This window comes from Schistocerca serialis, chromosome 1 (genome assembly GCF_023864345.2).
Source record: "Schistocerca serialis cubense isolate TAMUIC-IGC-003099 chromosome 1, iqSchSeri2.2, whole genome shotgun sequence".
In the NCBI taxonomy this organism is placed as follows: Eukaryota; Metazoa; Arthropoda; class Insecta; order Orthoptera; family Acrididae; genus Schistocerca; species Schistocerca serialis.
Genome location: NC_064638.1, coordinates 635,971,392 through 635,983,677, shown reverse-complemented (window position 1 = coordinate 635,983,677; position 12,286 = coordinate 635,971,392). Strand labels below are relative to the sequence as shown.

General features: G+C 40.1%; 1 protein-coding gene across 3 annotated transcripts in view; it reads right to left on the bottom strand.

The window, feature by feature from the left end:
* The window catches only part of LOC126478644 (spermine oxidase), a 174,222-nt gene that overhangs the window by 115,123 nt on the left and 46,813 nt on the right, over positions 1 to 12,286 (bottom strand). The gene's annotated exons all lie outside the window — the stretch shown is intronic.

Below are 12,286 nucleotides of genomic sequence, written 5' to 3'. Positions count from 1 at the left end.
GTATCTATCTTACTCCTAGTGAGATAAGCCTCTATATCCTTACATTTGTCCTCTAGCCATCCCTGCTTAGCCATTTTGCACTTCCTGACGATCTCATTTTTGAGATAATTGTATTCCTTTTTGCCTGCTTCATTTACTGCATTTTTATATTTTCTCCTTTCATCAATAAAATTCAATATTTCTTCTGTTACCCAAGGATTTCTACTAGCCCTCGTCTTTTTACCTACTTGATCCTCTGCTGCCTTCACTACTTCATCCCTCAAAGCTACCCATTCTTCTTCTACTGTATTTATTTCCCCCATTCCTGTCAATTGTTCCCTTATGCTCTCCCTGAAATTCTCTACAACCTCTGGTTTAGTCAGTTTATCCGGGTCCCATCTCCTTAAATTCCCACCTTTTTGCAGTTTCTTCAGTTTTAATCTACAGTTCATAACCAATAGATTGTGGTCAGAGTCCACACCTGCCCCTGGACATGTCTTATAATTTAAAACCTGGTTCCTAAATCTCTGTCTTACCATTATATAATCTATCTGATACCTTCTAGTATCTCCAGGCTTCTTCTATGTATATAGTCTTCTTCCATGATTCTTGAACCAAGTGTTAGCTGTGATAAAGTTATGCTCTGTGCAAAATTCTCCCAGGCTCCTCTTTCATTTCTTATCCCCAATCCATATTCACCTACTATGTTTTCTTCTCTCCCTCCTCCTACTATCAAATTCCAGTAACCCATGACTATTAAATTTTCATCTCTCTTCACTACCTGAATAATTTCTTTTGTCTCATCATACATTTCATCAATTTCTTCGTCATCTGCGGAGCTAGTTGGCATATAAACTTGTACTACTGTAGTAGGCAAGGGCTTCGTGTCTATCTTGGCCACAATAATGTGTTCACTATGCTGTTTGTAGTAGCTTACCAGCACTCATATTTTTTTATTCATTATTAAAACTACTCATGCATTTCCCCTGTTTGATTTTGTATTTATAGCCCTGTATTCACTTGACCAAAAGTCTTGTTCCTCCCGCCACCAAACTTCACTAATTCCCACTACATCTAACTTTAACATATCCATTTTCCCTTTTTAAATTTCTAACCTACCTGCCTGATTAAGAGATCTGACATTCCATGCTCTGATCCGTAGAATGCCAGTTTTCTTTCTCCTGATAACGACGTCCTCTTGAGTAGTCCCCGCCCAAAGATCTGAACGGGGGACTATTTTACCTCCGGAATATTTTACCCAAGAGGATGCCATCATCATTTAATCATACAGTAAAGCTGCACGCCCTCAAGAAAAATTACAGCTGTAACTCCCCTTGCTTTCAGCCATTCGCAATATCAGCACAGCAAGGCCGTTTTGGTTAGTGTTACAAGGCCAGATCAGTCAATTATCCAGACTGTTGCCCCTGCAACTACTGAAAAGGCTGCTGCCCCTCTTCAGGAACCACACGTTTGTCTGGCCTCTCAACAGATACCCCTCCGTTGTGGTTGCACCTACGGTACAGCTATCAAGCCTCCCCACCAACGGCTAGGTCCATGGTTCGTGGGGGCGGGAACAAAGTCTTTAAACTTAGAATTTATGTATCAAATGCTGCTTACCAACTAAGATAATAATTAGCTACACTTTGAGTTATTTTGAAAAGTTTTAAGTTGAGCACATTAAAATAAGTTTGGTAGACTCATTTGTTCATATTGCATGTTTAATGTTGATGATTTCACTGTCTTTGTTCATTATGAAGTCATTTGCAAGTTTGCTGAGTCTTGTTGCAAGTGTTGATAGTACAGACTGGGAATGAAAAGTGCACTTTGTAGTGCTTATGCTCTGTACACAGAACGTACATATCCTTAATACACAGGCAAAGGTTGTGTCCACAAAATTGTGTTTAACAAGCAGAGGTGCCATTGATTAGTTAGGATTTAAAGGATAAATGGTTAAACAATATTTGATACATTAACTTTACCTAATCATAAGAGCAGACTGATTTCTCATGCAATCGAGGAACGCAATTTAAAACATTATAATACTATGAGTGGAAGTCTGTTCTACTTGTATTAACAAATTGACAATATAAGCTTTCAGAAATTGGTTGTGTGGATCACTTGTGGAAGCATCCCCAATATAACTGAAGCAACAAACAATAAAACATCACTTTAAATACTTTTAGCTGTAAATGGTAACTTGCCTTTCATGAGAGGATCCATTTATGTGTGACATATGCAAAATTATCCCTGAACATGAATTTAAAAGTGTCATTAACTGTACACATAAACCTTCCACACACAAAGGCTGGTAAACGTGGGTCTCTGTTGTGTGTAAACTTGCTGAGGGCAACAATCACAGTCGCCAGACTACACTGTTGGTGTTAAACTGGGTGAAATGAACACCTTTGCTATGTAAAGGGCATGTCTGCATTTTATTGTGAGCATTATGAAAAGTCCTGAGCTACTGATAACTATCATTTCTGCTGAGTCATGATATGATAGACTACTTTGGACAGTAGATAAAAGATGTTAGCTGCTGTTGAATTACAGTTGTTCTACAAAGTGCTTTACCTTGCGTTACCTGAAACCTCACAATTTCAGTTTATGTTAGGATAAGATGGATTTGTGGAGAACAGGTACCTCTGCAGCAGTTTAAAGGATTTTGAAACTCTAATGCTGTTTCCTTTTCAGGAAGATCTTGCCTGTACATATTTGTTGATACTTGTTGTATGAATTTTCCATGTACTCTTGATATCTGGTGCTTAGCAATAATTATAAAAATCAGTGTGGGCCTTAGCCAAAGATATAAATTAATAATGTGGCAAGTGAAACTAGAATGGTGACAGATACCTTTACATACTAGAACTGACTTCCCCAATTGGAGACTATGTAATAAATCACTTGAGCAGACTCTCAGAATCACTGCTGTCATCATCATAAGAATCCAAAGAAATTCTGCACATGAGCTTTTTTCCTCATTACAATCAGAAAAATATAAAAGAAGTTTCATCTTTGTAAAGATTCAAATTTTTGCTGTTGTCTTGGAGAGCTAGAGAGGACTTGTATACATAATGGCACCAACATATGCCATATTGTACTTATGATACAAATAATAAACTATTAAGCTTGGTTAGTGAAATAGTTAAACTAACATTTTTGAAAAATGGAAAGTCCAAATTGGAATATCAACAATATTATGGAAAGGATAGATTGCTACTCACTGTAAAGATGGCATGTTGAGTTACAGACAGGTGTAATGAAAAGACTGTTACATATAAGCTTTTGGCTAAAGACTCCTTCAGAAAAGAGAAACACACACACACACACATTCAGTGTCTCGCCAGAGTGGCTGGAGGTAGTGGTCATATGTGTGTGTGAGGTGTGTTTGTTTGTGTGTATGTACATATGTTTCTCTTTTCTGAAGAACGTTTTGGCCAAAAGCTTATATGTAACAGTCTGTTAATTGTGTCCGAGTGCAGCTCAGTGTGTCATCTTTACAGTGAGCAGCAATCTATCATTTTCATAGTATTTTTAATTTATATTTTATTATTTAAGTGACTTATGTCTAAATCACTATCTGATATTAAACAGGAGTACTGACACAGTTTAGTAAAACAGAAAATATGATACTTTTCATTGGTTGGGAGTTGGAAGTGTTTCTGTAACGTAATATTTGTGTGATAACTGCCAATATAAAAAAATAGAAATGGTGAGCACTCATTTTAATAAATTTCTGAACCAGTAACTTTGTGAGTTCTTTCCAAGGATTACTTTTATTATAACTTACAACATGTTGTTGTTGTTGTTGTGGTCTTCAGTCCTGAGACTGGTTTGATGCAGCTCTCCATGCTACTCTATCCTGTGCAAGCTTTTTCATCTCCCAGTACCTACTGCAACCTACATCCTTCTGAATCTGCTTAGTGTATTCATCTCTTGGTCTCCCTCTACGATTTTTACCCTCAACGCTCCCCTCCAATACTAAATTGGTGATCCCTTGATGCCTCAGAACATGTCCTACCAACCGATCCCTTCTTCTGGTCAAGTTGTGCCACAAACTTCTCTTCTCCCCAATCCTATTCAATACTTCCTCATTAGTTATGTGATCTACCCACCTAATCTTCAGCATTCTTCTGTAGCACCACATTTCGAAAGCTTCTATTCTCTTCTTGTCCAAACTATTTATCGTCCATGTTTCACTTCCATACATGGCTACACTCCATACAAATACTTTCAGAAATGACTTCCTGACACTTAAATCAATACTGGATGTTAACAAATTTCTCTTCTTCAGAAACGCTTTCCTTGCCATTGCCAGCCTACATTTTATATCCTCTCTACTTCGACCATCATCAGTTATTTTGCTCCCCAAATAGCAAAACTCCTTTACTACTTTAAGTGCCTCATTTCCTAATCTAATTCCCTCAGCATCACCCGACTTAATTAGACTACATTCCATTATCCTTGTTTTGCTTTTGTTGATGTTCATCTTATATCCTCCTTTCAAGACACTGTCCATTCCATTCAACTGCTCTTCCAAGTCCTTTGCTGTCTCTGACAGAATTACAATGTCATCGGCGAACCTCAAAGTTTTTATTTCTTCTCCATGAATTTTAATACCTACTCCGAATTTTTCTTTTGTTTCCTTTACTGCTTGCTCAATATACAGATTGAACAACATCGGGGAGAGGCTACAACCCTGTCTTACTCCCTTCCCAACCACTGCTTCCCTTTCATGTCCCTCGACTCTTATAACTGCCATCTGGTTTCTGTACAAATTGTAAATAGCCTTTCGCTCCCTGTATTTTACCCCTGCCACCTTCAGAATTTGAAAGAGAGTATTCCAGTCAACATTGTCAAAAGCTTTCTCTAAGTCTACAAATGCTAGAAACGTAGGTTTGCCTTTCCTTAATCTTTCTTCTAAGATAAGTCGTAAGGTCAGTATTGCCTCACGTGTTCCAGTGTTTCTACGGAATCCAAACTGATCTTCCCCGAGGTTGGCTTCTACTAGTTTTTCCATTCGTCTGTAAAGAATTCGTGTTAGTATTTTGCAGCTGTGACTTATTAAGCTGATAGTTCGGTAATTTTCACATCTGTCAACACCTGCTTTCTTTGGGATTGGAATTATTATATTCTTCTTGAAGTCTGAGGGTATTTCGCCTGTCTCATACATCTTCCTCACCAGATGGTAGAGTTTTGTCAGGACTGGCTCTCCCATGGCCGTCAGTAGTTCCAATGGAATATTGTCTACTCCGGGGGCTTTGTTTCGACTCAGGTCTTTCAGTGCTCTGTCAAACTCTTCACGCAGTATCATATCTCCCATTTCATCTTCATCTACATCCTCTTCCATTTCCATAATATTGTCCTCAAGTACATCGCCCTTGTATAGACCCTCTATATACTCCTTCCACCTTTCTGCTTTCCCTTCTTTGCTTAGAACTGGGTTTCCATCTGAGCTCCTGATATTCATACAAGTCGTTCTCTTATCTCCAAAGGTCTCTTTAATTTTCCTGTAGGCGGTATCTATCTTACCCCTAGTGAGATAGGCCTCTACATCCTTACATTTGTCCTCTAGCCATCCCTGCTTAGCCATTTTGCACTTCCTGTCGATCTCATTTTTGAGACGTTTGTATTCCTTTTTGCCTGTTTCACTTACTGCATTTTTATATTTTCTCCTTTCATCAATTAAATTCAATATTTCTTCTGTTACCCAAGGATTTCTACTAGCCCTCGTCTTTTTACCTACTTGATCCTCTGCTGCCTTCACTACTTCATCCCTCAAAGCTACCCATTCTTCTTCTACTGTATTTATTTCCCCCATTCCTGTCAGTTGCTCCCTTATGCTCTCCCTGAATCTCTGTACAACCTCTGGTTCTTTTAGTTTATCCAGGTCCCATCTCCTTAAATTCCCACCTTTTTGCAGTTTCTTCAGTTTTAATCTACAGGTCATAACCAATAGATTGTGGTCAGAGTCCACATCTGCCCCTGGAAAAGTCTTACAATTTAAAACCTGGTTCCTAAATCTCTGTCTTACCATTATATAATCTATCTGATACCTTTTAGTATCTCCAGGGTTCTTCCATGTATACAACCTTCTTTCATGATGCTTAAACCAAGTGTTAGTTACGATTATGTTGTGCTCTGTGCAAAATTCTACCAGGCGGCTTCCTCTTTCATTTCTGTCCCCCAATCCATATTCACCTACTATGTTTCCTTCTCTCCCTTTTCCTACACTCGAATTCCAGTCACCCATGACTATTAAATTTTCATCTCCCTTCACAATCTGAATAATTTCTTTTATTTCATCATACATTTCTTCAATTTCTTCGTCATCTGCAGAGCTAGTTGGCATATAAACTTGTACTACTGTAGTAGGTGTGGGCTTCGTATCTATCTTGGCCACAATAATGCGTTCACTATGCTGTTTGTAGTAGCTTACCCGCATTCCTATTTTCCTATTCATTATTAAACCTACTCCTGCATTACCCCTATTTGATTTTGTGTTTATAACCCTGTAGTCACCTGACCAGAAGTCTTGTTCCTCCTGCCACCGAACTTCACTAATTCCCACTATATCTAACTTCAACCTATCCATTTCCCTTTTTAAATTTTCTAACCTACCTGCCCGATTAAGGGATCTGACATTCCATGCTCCGATCCGTAGAACGCCAGTTTTCTTTCTCCTGATAACGACATCCTCTTGAGTAGTCCCCGCCCGGAGATCCGAATGGGGGACTATTTTACCTCCGGAATATTTTACCCAAGAGGACGCCAACTTACAACATATTTGATCTAAAAACAAAGATTATGTAACTTACCGAACGAAAGCACTGGCAGGTCGATAGACACACAAACAAACACAAACATACACACAAAATTCTAGCTTTCGCAACAAACGGTTGCTTCGTCAGGAAAGAGGGAAGGAGAGGGAAAGACGAAAGGAAGTGGGTTTTAAGGGAGAGGGTAAGGAGTCATTCCAATCCCGGGAGCGGAAAGACTTACCTTAGGGGGAAAAAAGGACGGGTATACACTCGCACACACACACATATCCATCCACACATATACAGACACAAGCAGACATATTTAAAGACAAAGAGTTTGGGCAGAGATGTCAGTCGAGGCGGAAGTGCAGAGGCAAAGATGATGTTGAATGACAGGTGAGGTATGAGTGGCAGCAACTTGAAATTAGCGGAGATTGAGGCCTGGTGGGTAACGGGAAGAGAGGATATATTGAAGAGCAAGTTCCCATCTTCGGAGTTCGGATAGGTTGGTGTTGGTGGGAAGCATCCAGGTAACCCGGACGGTGTAACCCTGTGCCAAGATGTGCTGGCCGTGCACCAAGGCATGTTTAGCCACAGGGTGATCCTCATTACCAACAAACACTGTCTGCCTGTGTCCATTCATGCAAATGGACAGTTTGTTGCTGGTCATTCCCACACAGAATGCATCACAGTGTAGGCAGGTCAGTTGGTAAATCACATGGGTGCTTTCACATGTGGCTCTGCCTTTGATCGTGTACACCTTCCGGGTTACAGGACTCACTTCCTTTTGTCTTTCCCTCTCCTTCCCTCTTTCCTGACGAAGCAACCATTTGTTGCGAAAGCTAGAATTTTGTGTGTATGTTTGTGTTTGTTTGTGTGTCTATCGACCTGCCAGCGCTTTTGTTTGGTAAGTCACATCATCTTTGTTTTTAGATACATTTTTCCCACGTGGAATGTTTTCCCTATTACAACATATTTGTTTATATAAGAATTTTGTAATTTGTCAGGTAATACAGACAAATATTTATCACACAATGCATGCTTTGTTATATAGGGTGTCCATTTTTAAAGTTCCTGTTTTAAAACACTGTAGAAAGAGAATCACTGCTCAAAATGATGTAAAATTTGAACAGCATATTATGTATGCAGAGAGAAACACTATGAAATTAAAAATTTTACAGCAATTTTATGAATAGATGGTGTTGTAAACACTTAACGTAAATGGGATTGGCTACAAATGACAGGTGAATTGTGATATGATGGCTATGGTTTGAGTTGCACATTACACCATCCATAGTGTTCAATGTGCTTGACTGCATAAGTTTGGTAGTCAACAGTTGTAGCACTGTCAGGTAAGATCATCCACTATGGCAAGGGTGTACCACTTTGCATGAGAGAAACATGTTTTTAATTGTCCTGAGACCAAAAACCACATAAAAAGCAAAATGACATTTGTTTTTAACTGCCCTGGTACTACAAATGGCATAAAAAGCAAGATAACACAATTTCTAACTGCTGTAAGACTGGTGCAAGGTATGTTCAAAATGCTGTACACCATTTTCTGCCACAAGTTGAAATAGAGAAACAGCATGTTACACAAAAACTGAAGTGTCTCAGTCGTCACATTCAGAATGTGTTGTACAATGTGTACCTTCGGTTCAGCTATGTTCATAAATGGAACAATGAATACAACATCTTTCAGATAACCCCACAGCCGGAAGTCACACAGATTAAAATCAGGTGATTTGGATGACCAGGCTATAGGGAAATGATGGATGATAATTCTAGGATTTCGAAAATGCCCCTGCAGCAGTTAGTTCACTGGCTGGAGGAGGGCCATCTTGCATAAAAATGATCCTATCCACACATCCATGCTGTTGAAAGTTTGGAAAGATGTTGGTGCACAAAAGACTCTCATTACATTTTCCAATGATGACACAGGTAACAGGACTCACCTCTTCAAAAATACAGCCCTATGATAAATGATGCCATCAACCCATACCACAAAGTCACCTTTGCAGACCAAAGTGGTGCCATTTGATGAGCTTGTGGATTCTTCCATTGCCCATATTCTGCAATTCTGCATATTGACATGTCCTTGGAAATGGAAATGGGCTTTGTCTGTCCACAGAATATTCCATGGCCATTCATAGCCCACTTCCATGCAAGCAAGAAATCCCAGAGTGGATGCTTGTCTGTCTTGCTGGGAGGTCAGCAGGAGCAACTTCTGAACATGGGTGATTTTGTAGGGATAGGTATGCAGGATGTTTCATAGGATTTTATGCACCAGGCTGGCAGGCATGTCTAACATTCCAATTCCCCATGCCCTGCATGTTTGCACACCACCGCTCAACCCCTCCTAAAGCTCTGTGGCTACGTCTTCAACAGAAATCGGATCAACTGCTTTCCTCCCTTTATCACACTATGCTTCAAAAAACCTGCCTTTTCAAATGTTGTAATCATTTTCTACAAATCCTTAGCAGAAATCAGACTAATGCCTATTTTCATACCATTGAGTGTATGGAACTTTTGCAGGGTTACTGGCACATGGTACCATTCTTGTAAAAGAGCTTTACAGCAGTGCACAATCCTTCATGGAAATAGTAATGTTGGGCACCTCAGATGTAAACAGAGGAACAGACATATGCTGTGTGTTGTTGGTGTGCATATCCTGATGCTTACAATGCCATCTACTGGTCAAATTTTCATTGAAATCCGCCCCTCCTTGTATCAGTAACATGCTGTTCCAATTTGACATCATTCTGAGTTGTGGTTCTCTTTCTAGAGTGTTTTAAAACTGAACTTTAGTTATGGACACCCTGGAGATAACTGCATCATCTGCTAAAGGTCTTTGATTACTTTTAATATTGCCTGTCATATCATTAATATTCAACACGTACAGCAAGGGCCCTAACACATTTCCCTGGTGTAAACCAGAAGACACTTCTACACTTGTCAATGAATCTCCATCAAAAATAGTGGGCTGTGTCCTCCCGACCGAGGAATCCTCCTCCCAGTCACTATTTTTGCATGACAGCCTATAGGATTGTACTTTTATTAATAAACAAAGGTGTGCTACTGAGTTAAAAGCCTTTCAGAAACTAAAAAAAAAAAAAAAAAAAAATCCACCTGACTGTCTTGATCCATGTTTGTTAGGACACTATGTTAGAAAAGTGTAAACTGGTTTTTACATGACCAATGTTAACAGAATCCATGCTGATTGGCATGGAAGAGGTCCTTCTGTTCGACGATACTCATTATGTTTGAGCTCAGAATAAGTTCTAGGAGTTTACAACAGATGGACACCAATGAGACTGGATAGTAGTCATGTGAATCACTTCTGCTACCCTTCTTGTTGAAGGTGTGGCTTCTGCTTTCTAACAACAGCTGTGCATAGCTTTCTATCTGATGGATCTACAGTATGCTACGGTTAAAACAGGGGTTGCAGCCCCAGTGTCTTATTTCATTTTTGCAGTTTCAGCTATTTCTCAATACCACTGGCACTAATACCTGAATCGCTCAACTTTGCAGTAGTGAGAGAATTAAACTGTGTCATTACTTCTGTTTAGTATCTGACAGTGATTCAGTTTCACCACCCAATGTGAGCATCAGTATGGAAGAGAACTCAGAGATACTTATGCTTCATACTCTGACAGCACCTTCTTCCTGCAAGGAGCACTGCTGCAGCTGCAGGCATATTACATGGGCCTGTCCACTGACATGAGAGTGCTTGTAAATACTGCAGCCCCACACTTACTGGTTGTCTTGCTAGTTCCTTGAAGCTTTTGATATGCACCACCCCTTAGTAGAGTGACTGGCCTTGCCTATGTTACATTATGATTTGGATTGCTCCCTGGACTCTCTGTGTACACATACAATAATTTCACTACACTCTGAATTCTGCTTTTGGCTAACCATTCACTCTGTGAACTCCACCGTCATTGATCCCAGGAACCATCTGTTTTTTCCACCAGTCTCTGTGTTGATGTGACTGCAAATGATTATAAACTGTATTCTTCCTACTGAGAGGTGCCATATGTCAGTTTTTGGGATGGAGTTCCATGCCTGCTGCACCTGATTGGTCCATACAGGGACAATTAATGCTGGTTGTGGATGCTGATGGAGAAGTTGTCTGATGATGTCCCACATGTCCTTGACTGGAGACAGATCTGATGATCAAGCAGACCAAGGCAATATGTCGACACCATGTAGAGCATGTTGAGTGACAACACCAGTATGTGGGCGATTATTATCCAGATGGAAAACACCCTCAGGAATGCAATTCATGAATGGCAGCACAAGAGGTTGAATTCAAACATTGACATACAAATCTGCAGTCAGCATGCATGGCATAACCTTGACACCAATGAAATCACAAATGGTGGTGGTTTGGGCTCACTGGAGTGCACACTATAGAACATCTGACTTGGAGCTGTCCTTGAAGTATCCGATATGTAATAGTTCATTGTGTCATTATGGTATCAACTGCTGCTGTAGATGCAGTATGACAGCCAGAGCCCTAAGCTGAACATAATGGCCGTCCTTCTTGGTAGTGCCACATGGCCACCTGGAGCCTGGTCTTCTTGTTAACATAAATTCTTGTGACTACCACTGCCAGCAATCCTGCCAAATCTTTCTGCAATATCACAGAAGGTGCATCCAGATTCTCGTAGCCCTATTACATGACCTCATTCAATCTCAGTGAGGTGCTGATAATGGCACCTTTGTCACCTTAAAGGCATTCTTGACACCATCAACTCACCACGTCCAATCTCAAAGGTAACTAATGCTCATGGCCATTACAGCATATATTTAAAGCAAACCTGATTTACATCCTCATAGTGGCGCTGCTAGCACCACTCTTACATGAATGATGTAAAATAATATTAGACATCATTTTTCAGATGTAGAAACATGACTAACAACTTTTGTTTATGCAGCACAACTCCTTCTCAGTGTTGCAATTTTTTCCATTGGCGTATTTCCAGCATGAGCTGGCTTCCAAACTATTTGTTCCAAGTAGTTTTCAGAGAAAGCATTTAATACTGTTTTGCAAGATGTGTTGTTGGGACTCCCACCTACAAAACTGTAATCATCCCATTCAATTGTGGAATGATTAATGTCTCCTTGAATAATGATAGGTTTTGATTACTTCTTGTTGTGCTCTGTAATAAGGAATGTCCTACCCATTATCCTTCCCACTCCTCCCACAGCAGTATTCCGCTGCTCACCAAACCTACACAATATCTTCATCCATCCTAACTCATGACTCACATACCTGTAATAGATCTAGATGCAGGATCTGAACCATATGTCCCACCACCACCACCACCTACTCCACTCTGGTCACAGGCATCAACTTCCCCATCAAAGGAAGGCTGCCTGCAAAAGCAGTCATGGGATCTGCAAGCTAAGCTGCAACCACTGTGCTGCATTTTATTGTTGCATGGCGACCAACATGCTGTCTGTCCACATGAATGGCCACCGACAAACTGTGGCTAAGAAACAGCTGGACTACCCAGCTGCTAAGAACATTACCCAACACAATG